Consider the following 17764-nt stretch of genomic DNA (forward strand, 5'->3'; position numbering starts at 1 on the left):
CAACGTACCAGTCCAGCCATGAAACACAACGCCAGCCCTCAAAGGGAAACAACAGAGACTCACAAACCCTACTGAAATTAAAACCTCAGAATTATTTAAGGAAAATTGGGACTGTGAAGATTATTTTGTATCAGTTGCCAGGAGAAGCAAGACACAGAAGCTCATGCTCCCTCCCCTTCCAGGCACTGAAATCCCACCAGCTCCTTTCCACAGGGGCTTGGGGACACAGAGGACCTCCCCAGCTGAAGCCAGACGAAGGCATTTAAAGGTAGGGGCGAAGTCCTTATGCCTCCTCCTTCCTGCTCTACCCCATGTATCAGTGATATCCATGAACTATACGATATTGATTTGATAACGAAATTACATTTTACTGCCTCCAATTCTTTCCTTCACGGTCTTTGCCTTCTACTCTTTCTTTCCACAGTTTCTCACATCTCTTCTCAGTCAAACCCCATATTTACCTCCTTAAGCCTCTACAATAAAAGTTAAATGACCACAAATTTATTGTTTGATATCATCACCTTGTACTCTCTGCTGCATGTTGAAGAACACCTTTGTCAGTCTTTGTTTTAGACCTTTTTTGCCATCATAATCTCTTTGGGGCAGGCATCACTTGGATCTTTGCAAAAGGATATCCATTCTGCTCGACTTAAAAGCACTCAAGCTCAGCTATTCCTCTCATCATAAACACTACACGTCACTAGGTCATCACAACAGAAGTCCATCTTGCAGGGAGATAACAAGCTTGACATGTTTTAACACACAAGTGTTATCTTATTTGACCAGATACTACCATGCGCCAATCACAGTATAACCCAACCCCATGAATCTTGTATGAAGCCAATTACAGTGGAGGAAAAAAAAAAAAGAAAAAAGATGTTATGCACCAAAAAATGTTTTTATAAAAAAAGAAAATAAATACCACTCTTGAAAGACTGAAAGACCTTTACCTCCAAAAAAGCTACCTAGTCATTTAGGTGAAAAATATATCTACATTTTCAACAAATGTTGCTTTAATGAAATACTACGTACGTTTGTGATTTGCTTTTCGATACAAAGTGATTTTCTTGCTATACAACCTGTAGCCACACTGTAGCCTTCAACTCAATAAACTTTTGTCTTTGAAGGGTTATACCTCCAAATTGAGTTTCAGACTTCTCCTTATGCCTAGGCACAACAGCATTCAGAGAGAAACCTTTAAGCAGCATTACAACATGAATAAACAAATTCTTTCTTATGTCAGAAACTATTTGCAAGTTAAACTGTGCTATACACTTACCTGCTTTTTAATTAAAAGCTAATTTGGGGATTGTGTGAGAATTTCAATACTTCTTTCCCCCTACTAAACTGTGAGATTCTGTGGGAGTTCTGTTTGTCTTATTTAAATGAGAAGCCTTGGGTTTGGGTAGTCTGCTCTGTGAAAATAAAGTCTAAGGGGCATTATGCACACAAACAGCTGAAGGTCACTACCCAACTGTGCTCATTATCTCATTATATGGCCTAATTCTGTAATGTGTTTTCTTCCGGGATGTGATAATTAGCTTTGTGTTTCTTTGTTTTAACGAAAACTTGGAGATACCAGAATCTTTTAAGGAAACGGTGAATCACTTTGGAAGGCTGTGTGCTCTAAGAGTCAAAGTCACAAGCCTTCCTAGATCTTACAATTTCATGGCCTCCACTTCCCAAAGGAATCTGCTCTCTTGGATCCCTGTTTTTAGGAAAACAGCTCCAAAGGAATACGAGTACCAATAAACTGGAATTTTCTGGTGAGGAACATCTTAATATACACATTTAGAAAATGAAAATTCATTCTAAATAAGCCACAAAATCCACAGAGAGACCACGTGTTTTCCTTTCCATAGAGGATTCAAATCATGGTAATATACTTGCAGCTTAATCAAGTTAGGGCCAGCAAGTATGTATACTGTAACACAGCCAAGTCCTGAAATCATTACCTTAAACCCAGCATACATGCTGAACACTTTAGCAGCACATACCGCCTTCAACTCCCATTGAAATCTGTAGATTCTTGTGGGGATGCTGGTTTTTTATTATCTCACAGGGTCAAGCTCTTAGTCCTTAATCAGGCAAGAATCCAGATGAGGTCCATGGGAGATTTGCCAGAGAAAGGACTAAATGGAGAGTGAGAAAGGATGACTCTAAACAACTTGGGAGCAGATCTTTATACAGAACAGAGAGCATGCATATTGTACGCCTGATTCATAGGGAGCAATTTAGCTCACACAGATGGCAGCCACATGTAAAAAGATTTGGCCGTATATACCCTATACTTGCGCCTCTTCTTCACTGAAAAGAAAAAGGCTCATCACTCAACAGGCATGATTTCCACTATCTAATATGTAAATTTTGACAGAATGAGTCCAGTCATGAGATTTTCAAAACTGTTAAAGTAACCATAAAAGAATATAAATTCAATTGTAAAATAAAATACTAACTAGTACCCTAGAGGTTCTTCCTCTGCTCTCTAGACGTCCACCAGAAATTAAACAAACCCCACAGCAAAACAAAATCATTCTCAACGAAAAGGTAAAGTTGCTCACTTAAGAAATATCTCTCAAAAGACTATCTGCAACATCAGCCAGAGCTCTTAAATAAATTACTAACTAATGTCTCTCTTTCCATTTCCCTTGAGGTAAAGTTTTGTTTAAGAGTTTCAACTAACCACTAGCACTCATCCATCTTCTTCCTATACAGGAGACAACTCATGCCCTGCTTGTTGTACCCCTTCTTCCCTTCCAAAATACAGAAAGATTTTCTCCTCCTTGAGTTCCTTCTGCTCATTTCTTCCCTTATTAAGCGTGTGCCTTTTGTTTTATCCTACTGGATTTCTCCCCATATAGTTCTGACAAGGACATTTGAAGAAACGCAGAGATGTGGTTCTACAAGAGTTAACCAAATACACATTTTGTTAATGTACTGACCAGCTGCTTGTTAGCTGTAACCAAAAAGAGCATGCACATTGGCAGTTAACTGCTAAACGCATTTTCAAAACTATTAATAAGTTGAAAACAATTCAAGCCCAGGACACAAGTACAGCGTATACTCCCAGGCGAGCATCAGATATAAAAGCAGAACCGAGATGGCCTCCATATGAAGTCACAATGGCTCCTCGCCTCAAATAATCTTTTATTGACTTTTTTTTTTTTTTTTTTTTTTAAAAGGGGTCACCTGTGAGAAACGTTGGACGCATTTCTTTAAAGAAACACAACACTTAATTGGCACTTGAGCAGGAGTCCCTGGATCTCTAGAGACTTGTGGGAGAAAGAAGGAAAAACTGGTGTCTCTACATCTGTCCCAACACCTTGGAGTTCTGCTAAACCATTCAAAGGCAACAAATGTTACTTCCAAAGTGAATGCAATATAGTTGTCACCTAAAAGAGAAATGTTCACATAAATAACGAAGTTGGGGAAAGGAGTTTTAACTCAGGAAATAAGTCATTTGTGCCCAGTGCTAACATAGCCTTTATAAGACATGTGTCTTAGTATCACTGCTGCCCAGAAAAAAGTCTCAGGGAACCTCAGGGCCGATTCAGGTTTCACAAAAATATAAAAATGTTCACACACACATCTGAAGTACTTCCCTTGCAGAGACCCCATGGCTGCCGAAATCCATCTCCCTGTATGGCAAGGGTTCAACTCCTGTTTAAGGGCTTGCCTGAAGAAGGCAAGAGCCTCCTTGACGCTACAGACGGCAGGGACTCACACAGGGAACCAACAGCCAGCCGTGGAGTAAAATTCATTGTCTGTTCCAGTACACAAAAAAAATCTAGATGCTCTTTTTCGAACAATCAAACAAACAAGACTTCAGGGAAAAGAAAAAAAAAAAAGCAGGTAAATTCTGCAAAAACTAACCACAAAATATTAACTAAAAGTAAAAGCCTGAGGATGTTCGTGCTGCAAGATCACAGAAGCTTTCTTGCCACATGACTTAACTGGAAACAGATACCTCAGCGAGCTTTTCCCTTCCAACAAAAAGACAAACCGATGGCCCATCCCTACATACGGGGTAAGCAGTGAGAAACCTTACAGTGAGAGACTTTCAGAGTGACTTGGCAACACGTAGAACAGCATAACTTTGTTTTCAAGTACAATCAGTAAAGGATAGTGTTATTTAGAAAACAGTCACAATATCCTGGAACTTACTAGATGTAAAATAACTTCGCAGTGGAGTCAGCAGTCTGTGGGGCCTTATACAGGCTTTGCAAGCTTTGAAACAGTTGCCCAGAAAGGGCATTAAATAAAATGAGTAATATCTCTTCCTGCTAAACATTAGCGGTACACGTAAAAGCTATCATTGAGTCAGTACTTGGTGGTGGCAGTTTGTACAGTAAAATGTTTTGCTGGAATTTCTAGCAGTGGTCACCTTCAGACTTTTATGTGTCTCACCTAGATTTTTCTTTTTTTAATTATCACTATTATTTTTGTAGAAGAAAATAACATCCAAATGACCTATTTCAGTGTATCCATAATTAGGGGGTAACATCAGGTTTTGATTTTGAAGAAAAAACAAGAACTTGGGACTGTCTTTCCCAGCTGACAAAAAGTGAATATTGAATAAATGGCATTTTAATACAAACAAAAAAACCAAACAGACAAAGAACCTAATCCAGGGCCTGGTTAAATCACTAATATTTTTTTTCATATTGCTTGGTAGGGTTTAGATATACCTAGATGATTCAGGCTTTCACTTACTAGCACTGTAACATAATGCACTGAGTGTGAAGGGTTCCAGCTCACTGTCCTGACAAGGACTGCTGCCTCTCATTTATTTAGCAATTTTAATAGGAAAAGCATGCAAGTTTCAACATTGCATTGTACAATGGTGCATTTCCTTTCCATGATGTATTGTATATCACTGTTGGAAACTCTGCTAAATTAGCAAACCCTTCTCATGGGTACAGTTACATCAGTTACACGAACAAAATAGTGTTTCTGTCAGCTTTTTGCATACTTTTAAGTAAGGAGGTGTAGCTATGCCAGTAAATCAAATCATTTTGTTACCACATGCTCCAATTCTGACAGATGTTTTACTTGGTGGCTGATGTCTAACTGTGCCACCAGGTGAACGACAGATCAAGTTACTCAAAATACTTGAGCAATACTTAGATACACTACTTCTGTAAGAGGAAATTTGGTTTTGATCTAGTACAAACATGAGCTGCTGCAAAAAAGGGACACTCCACTACCCCTGCCACTCACCTTCAAAGGTCCCTGTGTTTGCTCTAGCAATCACAAAGGTGCAGGGAAAACCAACCGCTCTTCTAGGACTTCAAAAGCTCTCACGAAGGCACACAGGAGCCAGGCTGAAACTTGTTCTTCCTACCAGTGGTTAAACTTCCATTCCCTTCAATGAAGTTAACACCCATTATTTTACTAACATCTCAAGAGATTTGTGATAATTTTCTGGCTGTACAACGCAGGGACAGTCTTAACATTACACTGCAAGGGAAGTTACTTGGTTAAGTATAAGCCTGAGTATCCCTTCTTTAAACCTCCCCCCCTCCCCAAAAGAGCGGTACCAACTGAAGAGCGGTACCAACATTTTCTAATGGGATACAAACAACTGAAAAATAGATACCCCCAACGTCAACACAGACCTGACCCATAGTAAGAGAGAAACAAGGTAGAGCAGTTTAACAGTCCCACTACTCTCAGCCCTACCAGTGCCACAAGCTTGGCTAGAAAAGAAGAACAAAGTTCTTGTTGAGTACAAATCCCCTTTTCTCTGGATAACAAGGCCGCAGTAACTAATCAAATATATTCAGAAATAAAGCACAGAAGTGTACTCTCATTCAGCAATTCTTTAACTGCCCTTAACATAAACATTAACAGTTTCTTTAACTACCTAGGACGGTCAACTGCAGTTTTCATTCACCACAAATGCAAGGAGAGACCCCATACATAACCCACAAAATATTGTTACGCCGTTGCCTGAAAAAAAATATGTTTATATTAAAAGCTTCCAATGGAACTGCACTGTTGCATTTAAATGGTCTTTGAGATTATCCAGGAGATTACAAGGATGGTTGTTTAAACAGTCCGTGCCAGCTGCTCTATGTGTATATTAGGAGCATTACAAAGGCATCAAATACTCATTAGTGATGAGATCACCCTAACTAAGAAAACATACCAGTACACATCTTGGATACAGACAGTTACAGCAAGGTATTAGGAAGGGGGGAGCAGAGAGCATCGCACTCACTGCAGGGACCCACTGGAAGTGAGCAATGGCGCGAGTCCCTTCACTGGCACTACAGCCCTCGCACAGCAGGTTTCCACTAAATCTCTCTCCAACTACGCTGGTGACGGCCTATTTAACAAACTAGTGTGGAGGACCTAACAACTGGATGGGAAGAAAAAGCAAACAAACCCATGTATCACAAACAGAGGAGGAATATCAAAAGACTTCAGCCCAGGACAGCTGGTTGAGGGAGGTGATTCCGCCCCTCTACTCCACTGTTGTGAGACCCCACTGGAGTACTGTGTCCAGCCCTGGGCCCCTCAACATAGGAAGGACATGGACCTGTTGGAGAGATTCCAGAGGAGGGCCATGAAGATGATCAAAGGGCTGAAGCACCTCTCCCATGAGGACCGACAGAGTTGGGGTTGTTCAGCCTGGAGAAGAGAAGGCTCCAGAAAGGCCTTATAGCAGCCTTCCAGTACTTACAGGAAAGACAGCAATGGGATGAGGGATAACGATTTTAAAATGAAAGAGGGTAAGTTTTGGTTAGATATTAGGAAGAAATTCTTTACTGTGAGGGTGGTGAGCCACTGGAACAGGTTGCCCAGAGACGCTGTGGATGCCCCATCCCTGGAGGTGTTCAAGGCCAGGCTGGATGGGGCTTTGAGCAACCTGGTCTAGTGGGAGGTGTCCCTGTCCATGGCAAGGTGGTTGGAACTAGATGATCTTTAAGGTCCCTTCCAACTCTAACCATTCTATGAACTGTATTGTTACCACTTCAGGGCATGAAACCTAGGATTAATTTCATTAAGGAAGATGGAGCTGTGCTGCACTGCTCTAGAACTTCTGCAATAAAATTGTTCTAGAGACATAATGTTATACGACCACATCAGGATCAGACACCTATTGACTGGTTTAGAACAGGATTAAAGGGCAGAAAATGTAGTGACTCTGTGCAGAAAGTTATGGTCCAAACATGAACCCTTTCCAGTTACAGGGGGCTTGAATCCCCAGAGAAACATTCCAGCAAGGGACCCCACCAGGGAGCACTGCGACAGGTTGGCACCGAGGAACACTAGAGAAAAATCAGATCTACTGGACAGAGCGTTGCTCCTATCAAAAATTTAATGAAAGCAATTGGAACAAGGAGACAGCACAGGTATCAGAACTGAACCCACTTAATTAGTTCAGTCAACTACAACAAAGAATGTTTATTGCTCTAATTAAATTAATCCAGTCCACTAGGCCAAAAAAGCATTGATTCATTGCTCAGAAATCCTTCTAATAAATCCCAATTTCACTCTACTTTTTCTTTGAGCAATCTTGTCAAATCACAGACAGATACATGAACGCTTGACCTATAAAATCATCTTAACTGCATTATTAATTCTCTGGAGAAAAAGGAAAGCTACATTCTAGGACTCCTTGAGGCAGAAAAAAAAAGTTCTTTGTTAGCAACCTTTACTTGAAATGTCTTAGGCAATTATTTTTTTGCTGGATACTTTTGTGTAGTGCTTGTGTGATGTTTAAACAAACAGAAGAGTTAGCTGATCAGGTTATGTCCACGTACAGGAAGATTTTAACACCACCATTAAGCAGCTCAATACTCAGAACTGTTTCATTAGAATTCTTTTCTCCTGAATCATATCAATAAAATTGAAGTTCAGTCTGGTATTCATAAGAGCTGACATACTCACAGGCTTCTTGCTGCAAACGTACTTTTGAGATCTAGTAAATGTAACAGAGACCCAGAATTAAGTAACTTTAGTTTTTAAAATTCTTTTATTTAAAATCAACCATCACAGAGTGTCTTAAACATTGTTTAGCTTTGGGCATGAAATTGCTTTAAAAAAAAAAAAAAAGGCTTCGCTAATTTCAAAAAAGAAAAGAGAACAGATTTCAAGAGAATTCACAAGCAACAGAACAGGGTCTTTTTCAGGATTGCTTTTATTTTTCTGTTACTGGCATGAAGCACTCCTTATTCTGAGCATTTTTTTTTCTTGCAATTGAGACTATGACTAAAGTCAGTTAGCTGGCCTTTTAACAAGACACAGTGAAGGAGCATTTGCCTAGGTGTAACAGTTTAGCCAACTGCAATCTTTTCAAAAAACCTCAAGGAGTCCTTCCTATGATGCATATTTTAGTTCTTACTTCCATCTGTGATTATACATTTTATCACAGAGATCAAACATTAGCTGGGAGAATGAAAGCGAATACAGTGAACAATATGGCCATGAGCACTATTTCAGCAAGAAAAACAACTACTGCTGGCCTACTTCCAGAAAGCACCTGAGGCAAGTAATATCCAGGGTAATCTCTGAACAGTTTTCTTGCCAATTTTCTCATTAGCCTATTACTTTTTCAGTTTGGAGGTGCAAATATCCCATAGAACAATTAATTACTGCTTTGAATTCATTAGTGCTATATAAAAGGAAATTTGGTCAGACTGATCTCATATTTCAAAGCAGAAAATACAGAAAACTGACAAGTTTTGCATAGTTGAACAAATCATCTCCAAAGGTGAAGCTGCCCCGGTAGGAGAAACTGAAGCCACATATTAAACTTCTAACATGTTGTTCAAACTATGCATGGGATGTAATGTAGTCCTACCTGCTGTTGAAAGCCTTCTTCTAATGATGCAAGAGCCACATTTCACTTGAAAATCCTTTTGCCTACAGCAAAGTAAGAGTGGTCTCCTATTTCCCACCCCCTTGCTCTGAGTATGACTGATTCTACTTCCTGTAAAATTAGTGATTTTTTTATTTTTTAAAATTAAGGGTTAGCATGGCAGGAGAAGAAAGAGAAAAGAGAAGCAGCTCTATCAGTAAAGACACTCCTCAGGACATCATAACTAATTTATGACTTGCCAAAACTTCAACCAGCTTGTTCCTCATCCGAGATCACAAAGAACTTCTGCAGTTCAGCATCCATTAGTCTAAACAACAAGCAAGGCAGGCAAAAAGTCTGACAGACCTTTAAATAAAAGCTTTGCCATTTTCATGCTTCCAAAAAGGGGGGAAGTTTTGAAGAATTAACAAGATAACAGCAGTTAGCACCGATGTGATCCAAGTACTTTAAAGCTATTACCTCAGTCCTTCAAACAGTCCTGCGTGGAAGAGGAGGGGGCAGAACGTATCTGTTTTACATATCAAGAGACCAAGATTGAGAGATGAAATAACTTGTTTCGAGATCACAGAGAAAGTCATTAATCCAGATACAAGCCTTTCATCTTTCAGGCAAAAGCTGAGGCTCATAGGTTAGTCCTACGCGTTTAATATACCTAAGGCCATCAGGCCACTGGGACCCCACATAAACAATTGATCCAGCTGGTGGCACAGCCACTGCTGTGCTCTTCTCCAGGAGACCCTGCTCACGGCTGTGGACAGGCCACAGCCAGAAAGAATCACTCTGACAGCCTTTAACTCACTTCACCCTTGTCCTTTGGGCGCAGGCACTTATATTTGGTCACCACACAGGATGAACACGGTGAGTCCCACAGGGCAGCTGTGTGTCGGCTGTATTAGAAGTGCATGGCAGTCAGTGGGCAGGAGAAGACTCCACCACGGTCCTCAGACACAGCAGAGCAGGCAGCACACCTGCCCAGCAGAACCCTGAGCCACTCAGAGGTTTTATGTATGCTTCAGAGCAGATTTTTCCAAGAGTAACCAGGAACTGCCCATTAGGACTAAGCACACACACACAAATGCACACCATGTGTGGCCATCACTGTAAGCTTCTCCTCCAGATTTTCTTAAAGCAATCCCTAAAGTGAGAACTGAACCAGGACAAGCTACATTTTCCAATAATCTTTTCGTGTTTACTCACCTTCATACTGTTGCCCAGGCCTGAGGAACCACCATGACGTTGTGATGTTAAGTGGCCATTTAGCCCCCCCAAATTTTACACATTAATGAAAGGCACATGATCATGTGAAAGAAAAAATGTCAGCTTGACTTAGTAGCTTGAATCAAAATAGCTTGAGGGGAATCTCTAGTAGGGCATATGTTTCACTGCTCCATTTAAATGGGAATTAATAATTTAAAGAAAAATTCTGTTTATTCCAAAATAAATTGCATTCTTTTCAGACACAAGGCAAATTTGGAGATCTAAGAAGTAAAGAAAAGGGGACAAGAAGTGAAGGTAACCACAAAAACAATTCTTCACCCACTCTTGGCTGCAAGTGTTAAGTAAATTCAATTCATTAAAAATGTAAAAACAAAACAAGAACAAAAAAAACCAACACCAAAAACACCCAACCTGTTCCACAGGATAGTAAACCTTTTGCTGAAGAGGTAAAGCAGCAACCAACCTTACAAATGTCTTCACCACCTAACCCTGAATTCCTTTATTTGTTACATCTTCTATCCACTACTTCCAATAATTAATGACATTTTCAGTTTAGTTCTTTCCATCCCTGACAGGTAAAATCCCTTTTTTATTAACTGCCTATTAGTAAGTCTCACAGTGTAGTAGCTGCCAAATAAGGGAACAATAGCTCCATCTTTTACAAAGTACACTTAAAAATATGAAGAAAAGCATACTGTGCTGGAAGCAGCTGTACTTTATGGAATTATTAAAAACCTTTGCTTTTGTCACCTGGGGTCAAAATTTATCCTTGGTGAAATTCCATTGAGTTAAAACAAGTTTACACCAAAGAGGAATCCAATTCAATGCCTTCAGGTAATGAAACATGGCACAGAGTCTTTGCGCTAAATATATTATTTTTCACTCCAAATTCATCTCTCCTATGACTTACAGCCTGAGGGACTTCAGTTCCTTTTATTGTCATTAGCTAGCAGAGGATGAAATTATTTCATCTCTTTGAAAAGAAATATATTTGGTCCCTATATTTTCTCTACGCTATAACAAAACCAGTAATAAAACAATAGGGTTGATTCATGCAAATGTATTTCAGCAGAAAAAGCTTATAAAAGAAAAAGACTTGCAGAAACTCAATACATTTTTCATGTGAAAATAACAAGTGTTTTTGTAATAGCAGATGCTTCATTTCTTGTTGAGACACCCCAGGATCACATTCGGGAACGCTGCGTTTGGGGTGCCAGAGCCCTTGGAGCCTAATTCTTCCTGTGGCAACAGATCAAACTGTGCTGCTTGATGCTTGCACGTGCCCCGCTTAGTCCAAATAACAGAATTTACATTATTGTTTTGCAGAAAAAGAAACAATTAAGCAGACAACAAAGTTGTTATTCTGTAGAGGCAAGGTAAGTAGGATCAGCATATCAACAACTGAGGTCATTTTGATGAGAGAATAATTTTAAAACATAAAAAAAAAATTAAGGGGCAAATACTTATGAGTTAGAAAAAAATTTGTTTAGGAATGTCCCACAGTACCTACCACTTTACTCTTGTAGACCCTTGAGTTAAGAAAACTTCTGTACCTCTCCTTGACATTAGGCAAGAGAAAAATACCATCTACAGTTAACTAAATAAACCCTTTTCACTTTTTTATTAAAGAGATCAAGAGTTGGTGTTATTTTTAAGATAAATGACAAATGTAGGAGGTAAGAAAGAGTTAATAAGGGCCTGCAGTACAGAAAAGATATTAAAAGATCTACAAGCAAAATCCCAAATCCCAATTCCCTTCAGAAAACAAAAGGATTATTTTTAGCACAGTATTTATATAATAATTATCTGGTGCTTAGAACTTGCTTAAAACAAGGTTCTCTTTAAAAAAAACTTCAATACATTTCCTTAGAAAGACAGGGATTAATGCCATTCATCATTCCATGCCATACAATTTTCCACAAAACTACTTTTCATCAGTTGAGTACTTCCCTCCAAAGGCACTCAGTAATGCTGCCATGTGCCTGCATCTATACAATTCAAGTACTGCACTACGGGCTTGATATTTCTTAGAATTCCTTTGGCATTGTCCAGAGTCAGTTTTCATCAAAGAACCAGACTTTCATGTTTACTGATAAAAGCTCTGGTTCAGCAAAGCACTTAGATACAGCCTCAGTTGTTTGCTGAATCAGGACCCACAACCACACATCCTTCTACTCCACGTGGGTGCAGAACTCTGCCGAAATTCAACCGTTTGCAACTTCAGAGCCTTGCTGATACAGGAAAAATGCAGTTTGCTGAGTTCAAGCCATTGCAAATCTCCTCATTCCAATTACCTCTTCTAAAATACATAACCTTTCCCTGTATCCTGGCACTCAAAGTTCTTCAGAATTTTTGTGTGGTTTTGGAAGATAAAAATACTGTTCATGCACAAATCACACAGAAATGACACAGGATCTGGCTCAATTGAGCTGGTTGAGAGACAAACAGAACACCAGGTTAAAAACCTGTTTTACACAGGAATAGATCTCCAAATGGCAGCGCTGAAGAAACATTAATTCAGATTTAGTCTAGCTTCCCAGGTTTGATCAGTCTTTGTATTTAAATCGCTTGCTTAGAAACATCATTTACTGCTTGAAAGGTTTTACTTCTTTCTGTGTGAAATTAAGATTAACTATCAATTTTTTTTAATATATGTTTTGGCTTCTCAAAGCTATCTCAGCAAGCTCACTGACATGAAGTTAGGAATTGATCATTTGGTTCCCTATCAGATGAACATCTGACATTAAGACACATGGCCATCAGATGAACATCTGACATTGAGATGCATCACCATCAGGGTGCTGAAAGGATTAAAAAAAAATTAAATTAGAACAATTTCCACCTTTAAAAGCTAGTCAGTGGTTGCCAATTAATATTTCTCAGAACTGAGAACATGATAGGCTCTCATGAAAAGAGCACAGCCGTTCCCTCACAGCCCCTACCAGAGGGCTCCCAGCCTTTCCGACCCAAAGTGCGTCAGCAGCACGAACACAAGACAAGCAAAGCACAGCACACGATCCAGCCCTCTGCTCCACTGACTCTTCTCCTGCAAGTCTTTAACTGGTTCATCTCGCCCTCTAGAAGACTGACTATGCAGACCATACAGGGATAGGGCCAGATGGTTTTTCAAGGGAGGCAGAAGTTGGCTGATGATGAGAAGGAACTGAAGGAAAAGGGGAGAGTGAAATCTCCATCCATTCAGAAGTTGCAACCAGTCTGTGCTTTACTTCCGTCCTAATAATTCAAGAGTCAACCAACCTCTGTCCCTTGGTTCTCATCCTCTAACCACAACTTAAGCAAACAAAAACCCCCGCACCTCTGGCAACAAATATTTTGAGGAAAAATAAAACTTACGATTTAATTACATCTGGGAAATACCCAGAGAACACTGTTTAAAAAGGAAGGAAATTTGCCTGACTCACAGTATTATTTATTTTTTTTTAGATCACGTCCTTCACCTTCCAGTGGAAGGACTTTCTATTATACTTTGAAGGATCCTATATTGCTTTTGGAAACACAGTGTTCAAGGTCAGGGGAAGTTCCTCTTTAAAAAAAAAAAAATTAAAAAAAAATGTCATGACAAGGCCTGTTTCTTCCTGTTGTTACGCTTATTAACATGACACCCATCACCACCATATCTGGGGGGCACAGATCCAAAAGATACATTAGCTTACAAGCAAACAGCCTTATGGAAAATGAAGCACACATGCTCTGAACAACCTGAGATTACTTTTAAGAACAAGTATGTAGGAAAAAAGAAAAAAAAAAACAACCCAACACTCTAGGATAATATTACAGTAGAGAAGCAGGGCAGGGAATAAAGAGCTGTTGAAAGAAAACTGTAGATACAGACCTAATGTGAGCAGATAAACCAGTAAGATCTGTCTTACAGAAAATGGGAAAATTCCTCAATATATCCAATTCTTATAGTCTCTCCATCAGCCTGACCACAACTGTGAAACTCTATCACAAGGAGAGAGCTGTCTACAAAGCAAGCAGAGGCAACACCAAATGTCAGGGGAGTTGAGGGGGACAGAACACAGCTGCATGGGCAAGTTCTGGTTGGTGTCAGATGCCACGGCCGCACTGCTTTGTCAGCAGCGGGAATGATTTGCACCACTGAATGAGACCCTTGAACAGTGCAGATCCACAGGCTGTATCACCCTCCTATCTCCTTTCCAGGCAGGAAAGAAAAAGGAAAAAAAAAGTTCAAGTTACAAAAATTTTCCTATTCCTTCATGGAAGAACCTATCTTGTTGAAGGTTTGGCCTCAGGGTCTAAGGTAGGTACATATTTCAGCTGTCCTCCAAGACATTTTCTCAAGACATACATCATGCACCCAACTGCACAAATTTGCAAGCAAGTAGAATAAATATGTTTCAGCCTTTGATTTAAGCCACATTAGGACAGAATATTTTTGCTCCCAAGACTATAAAGCCAGACTTGCTTATGAGGTTATCCAAGGCTGTAGCGTGTGCAGTTCTGAGTGTGTGGAGTTCCTACTGCAGGTTGCCAGACCTTAGTTTAAGCCCACTTCAAAAACATATTTCCTTCAGACAGGCAGGTAGCTTGCCAGCAGTTCTCCTCTCCATCCTGCTTTGGACTTTCCATGGGGTTAGAAAAAAAATCTCACAGTAATCAAGTTTTTCTTTGCAGTCTTTTTCTGTACAATTGAAGCTGTATAAATATGAGCTTACAAGAAGTCTGTGTACAAGCTAAAAGTAAATCAGATTCAGATAAGCACTTAGCTACAAGCATCTGAGCAGTAAGAGAAGGTAGAAAAATATTCTTTGAATATTTATACAGACCATTTTCAATGCAAAGTTAGTAAAGTATATTCTTTAAGCTATTAGCATGAAAAACATGCAATTTTGTGGTGCAGGTTTGAATATGCCCACATATATGAATATGCTCAATATGCATCATGTCATCTAATTCAGATTTTTGAGATATACTTAACACATTAGTACCCTAAAAAGCAAGAATGAAAATAAAAAAACAAACAAAATAAAACACAGATTCTGTCTAGAAGATCACCTATAACAATGCTGAAGTTATTGGAAAGTTAGCAACAAAACCTAGACCAATAATAGCAGTGTCAGTGTGGGACTGGCAAACAAAAGAAGGGTGTGCTCTCCTGCAGCAGCCTCACTACCTCAGAAACAAAGAGTAAGCTGGAAAAAGGCTCAATATATAAAAATCAACACCCTAGGGAGGTGGCATGCTGCCCCCTGCCTCCCCCAGGCTTCACCACAGGCACGCAGGGATTTTATTTATACTTCTTAGTTTTATTTATACTTCTCAGTTTTATTTATATTGGTACGTTAATGGTTCAAGACTGAAAAAGCCTGAGTTCTGTACACTGGCAATTAAGAGCCAAGCCTGCGGTACCCTGGCCATCACGCTGACAATAGCACACGGCATCTCCCACAGCTTTTTCTGCACACGACTAGAACACGTTGCTTGCTCCCACATGTATTTCACCTACAGCCACAAACTCCCTGCATTTAAAGCATAATTGTTTGGGTTAACAGGACTCGATGACTACTAACAGAAAAACATTGCAAAAGCTCTATCTAAATAACCTGCAGAGAGCAGCCCTTCCTCGGTTGCAATTATATCTGCCCGAGGTTCTCTCTCTCTCTCTTCTTCATCAGAGTCTATCAGTTCTTTACTGCTCTTACCTTACTGTACTCATGATACTCTGCAAAGGACATTAGCTAGTTGTTCTCATTAAGAATTTATTGTGAAAAATAAAAAGCATGGAAGAAAACCAAAACCCACAGGACAGGCACATCTAGAAACCACAATGATAGTGCTTCCTCACCTCCCTCTTACAAACTGCGACCCTTTCTACTCCCTTCAGCTATCTTCTTCCCATGCAGATAGTGCGAATAATCTGCCTCCAAGAAGAAATAACTTTGAAGCTAGCCCTGCTCCGAGCAGGGGGCTGGACTAGACTTCCAGAGGTCCCTTTCAGCCAAAATCATTCTATGACTACTTATGAAAAAGCATCAGATCAAATCCCAGGCCATAGTGCTTTTTAAGAGTTTGTTTCAAGAATAGCTGCCAGAGGAAAACAGAACTGGGGAGTAAAACCAAAAAAACCACAATCAACTTCAGGACAAACTCGCTGAGGTTTCTAAACACTGAATAACTTTCTAGTAGTAGTACAATGTTTGACAATACTTTTAAATTAGTGGGTTTTTAATTAAAGCTGGCATTAAGAGGTAAGCTGACTTCTTAGGCAAGCAATCTCCTCAGCAGCAAAATGGAATTGTGGTTGTGATCAATTAAAACACTGGCACTTTCTTTAAAGTAGATTTTTCTGCATCTATAATGATTCCGATTCGCTCCAAGTAATCGTTATTCTCAGCCAAGACCAGCATTCATATCCTCAGCTCAAGCCACAGACACACTCAGACACGCCCTGTATTGCTGAAAGTTCATCTGTAATGAAGCTATTGCAAAACGTTAGCATCACGTACTATTAAATAATCAAAGTTACTAATGTTGGATGGATGCCTTCAGAAGGTCAGCCCCGGAGAAAGTCCCACAAGGCCCGAGGGCTTGAAACAACACAATTTTCCGTGCTGACGATTAAAGGAAGCCAAATTGTAATACATTTAATTGCTCAGCCCTGTCTCTTCCAAAGCTGGTCATCTTTTCCACAGTGAGGACATCTCAGATTTAAGCAAGCCATCTGTCCACTGTCCACTTTTCCCACTACCTCATTTTGACTGACTGTATATCCACTTGGCCTCTTCTCCAGCGACCCACGCCGTATGCAAGCTGGACACATAAGAGGCTTCCACTTGCAACCACAGGAAGAACTTTGACAAACAAACATAGCAAGAAGAATCACTTTGGCACTTGAAGAAACTACAATATAAGCTAGGTACTTGAAGTCTACAGATCTTTCCTTTCTCTGTCACAACTTATTGCAACACTCTGTTTTAAAAATCCCTATCTAAGACAAAACACAAGACAGACACAATCCCCATAAATGGCAGTGCATCTTCCCAACCTACGAGACCTCCAGTAACACTAACCATCATCATTGACAGTTAACTTTAAAACAGATTAAACAACTGTCAGGAATGGCTGATGTGAGATTTATCCCAATAGGGCAAGAAGGATAGACAGACTCGGTAACCTATTATGAACCTTTATGGGATTTTGTCAGAAATTTCTTCTAGGAACTAAAATAATTGGGACTTAATTTCAGATTATAGACCTTGAAGGCAGCACTGAGCTGAGGTGGTACACCCTTTCACCCCACCTCTGTAGAGGGATCCTACCCCAGCTTCACCAGCACAACTCTGCACCTGGGGTAATAAATCCATCCCCTTGACAGAGCTAATAGTTTGGCCACAGCATCACACTGGCAGAGCTGCCCTGCTTCCGCTCCCAAAGGCTTCCATAGCAACCTTCCCCTTCATAATGTATGTGCACAACGCAATCCCCTTTTTTTAAAATAAATAACTAATTTACCAAAATAATTTACATTACCACTGCAGTTCTTTAATGACTTAAGGGAGAACAAAGGTGCAAGAAAACACTCTTATAAGAACAGCATTGTTTCTGACATCACCAGATCAGCAGTCATGATCACAATAGTTTTATATAAAACCTAGACGTAAATATAAACTTTATTTGACCTACATTTTTCCAGCATGAAAAAGTATTTTTGATCAATAATTCTGAATATATACA

General features: G+C 39.8%; 1 protein-coding gene across 1 annotated transcript in view; it reads right to left on the bottom strand.

Annotated features, from left to right (window-relative positions):
- TGFBR3 (transforming growth factor beta receptor III) overlaps nucleotides 1-17764 on the bottom strand; it is a 104064-nt gene that overhangs the window by 86083 nt on the left and 217 nt on the right. The gene's annotated exons all lie outside the window — the stretch shown is intronic.

The sequence above is a fragment of the Calidris pugnax genome, unplaced genomic scaffold (genome assembly GCF_001431845.1).
Source record: "Calidris pugnax isolate Ruff unplaced genomic scaffold, ASM143184v1 scaffold18, whole genome shotgun sequence".
In the NCBI taxonomy this organism is placed as follows: Eukaryota; Metazoa; Chordata; class Aves; order Charadriiformes; family Scolopacidae; genus Calidris; species Calidris pugnax.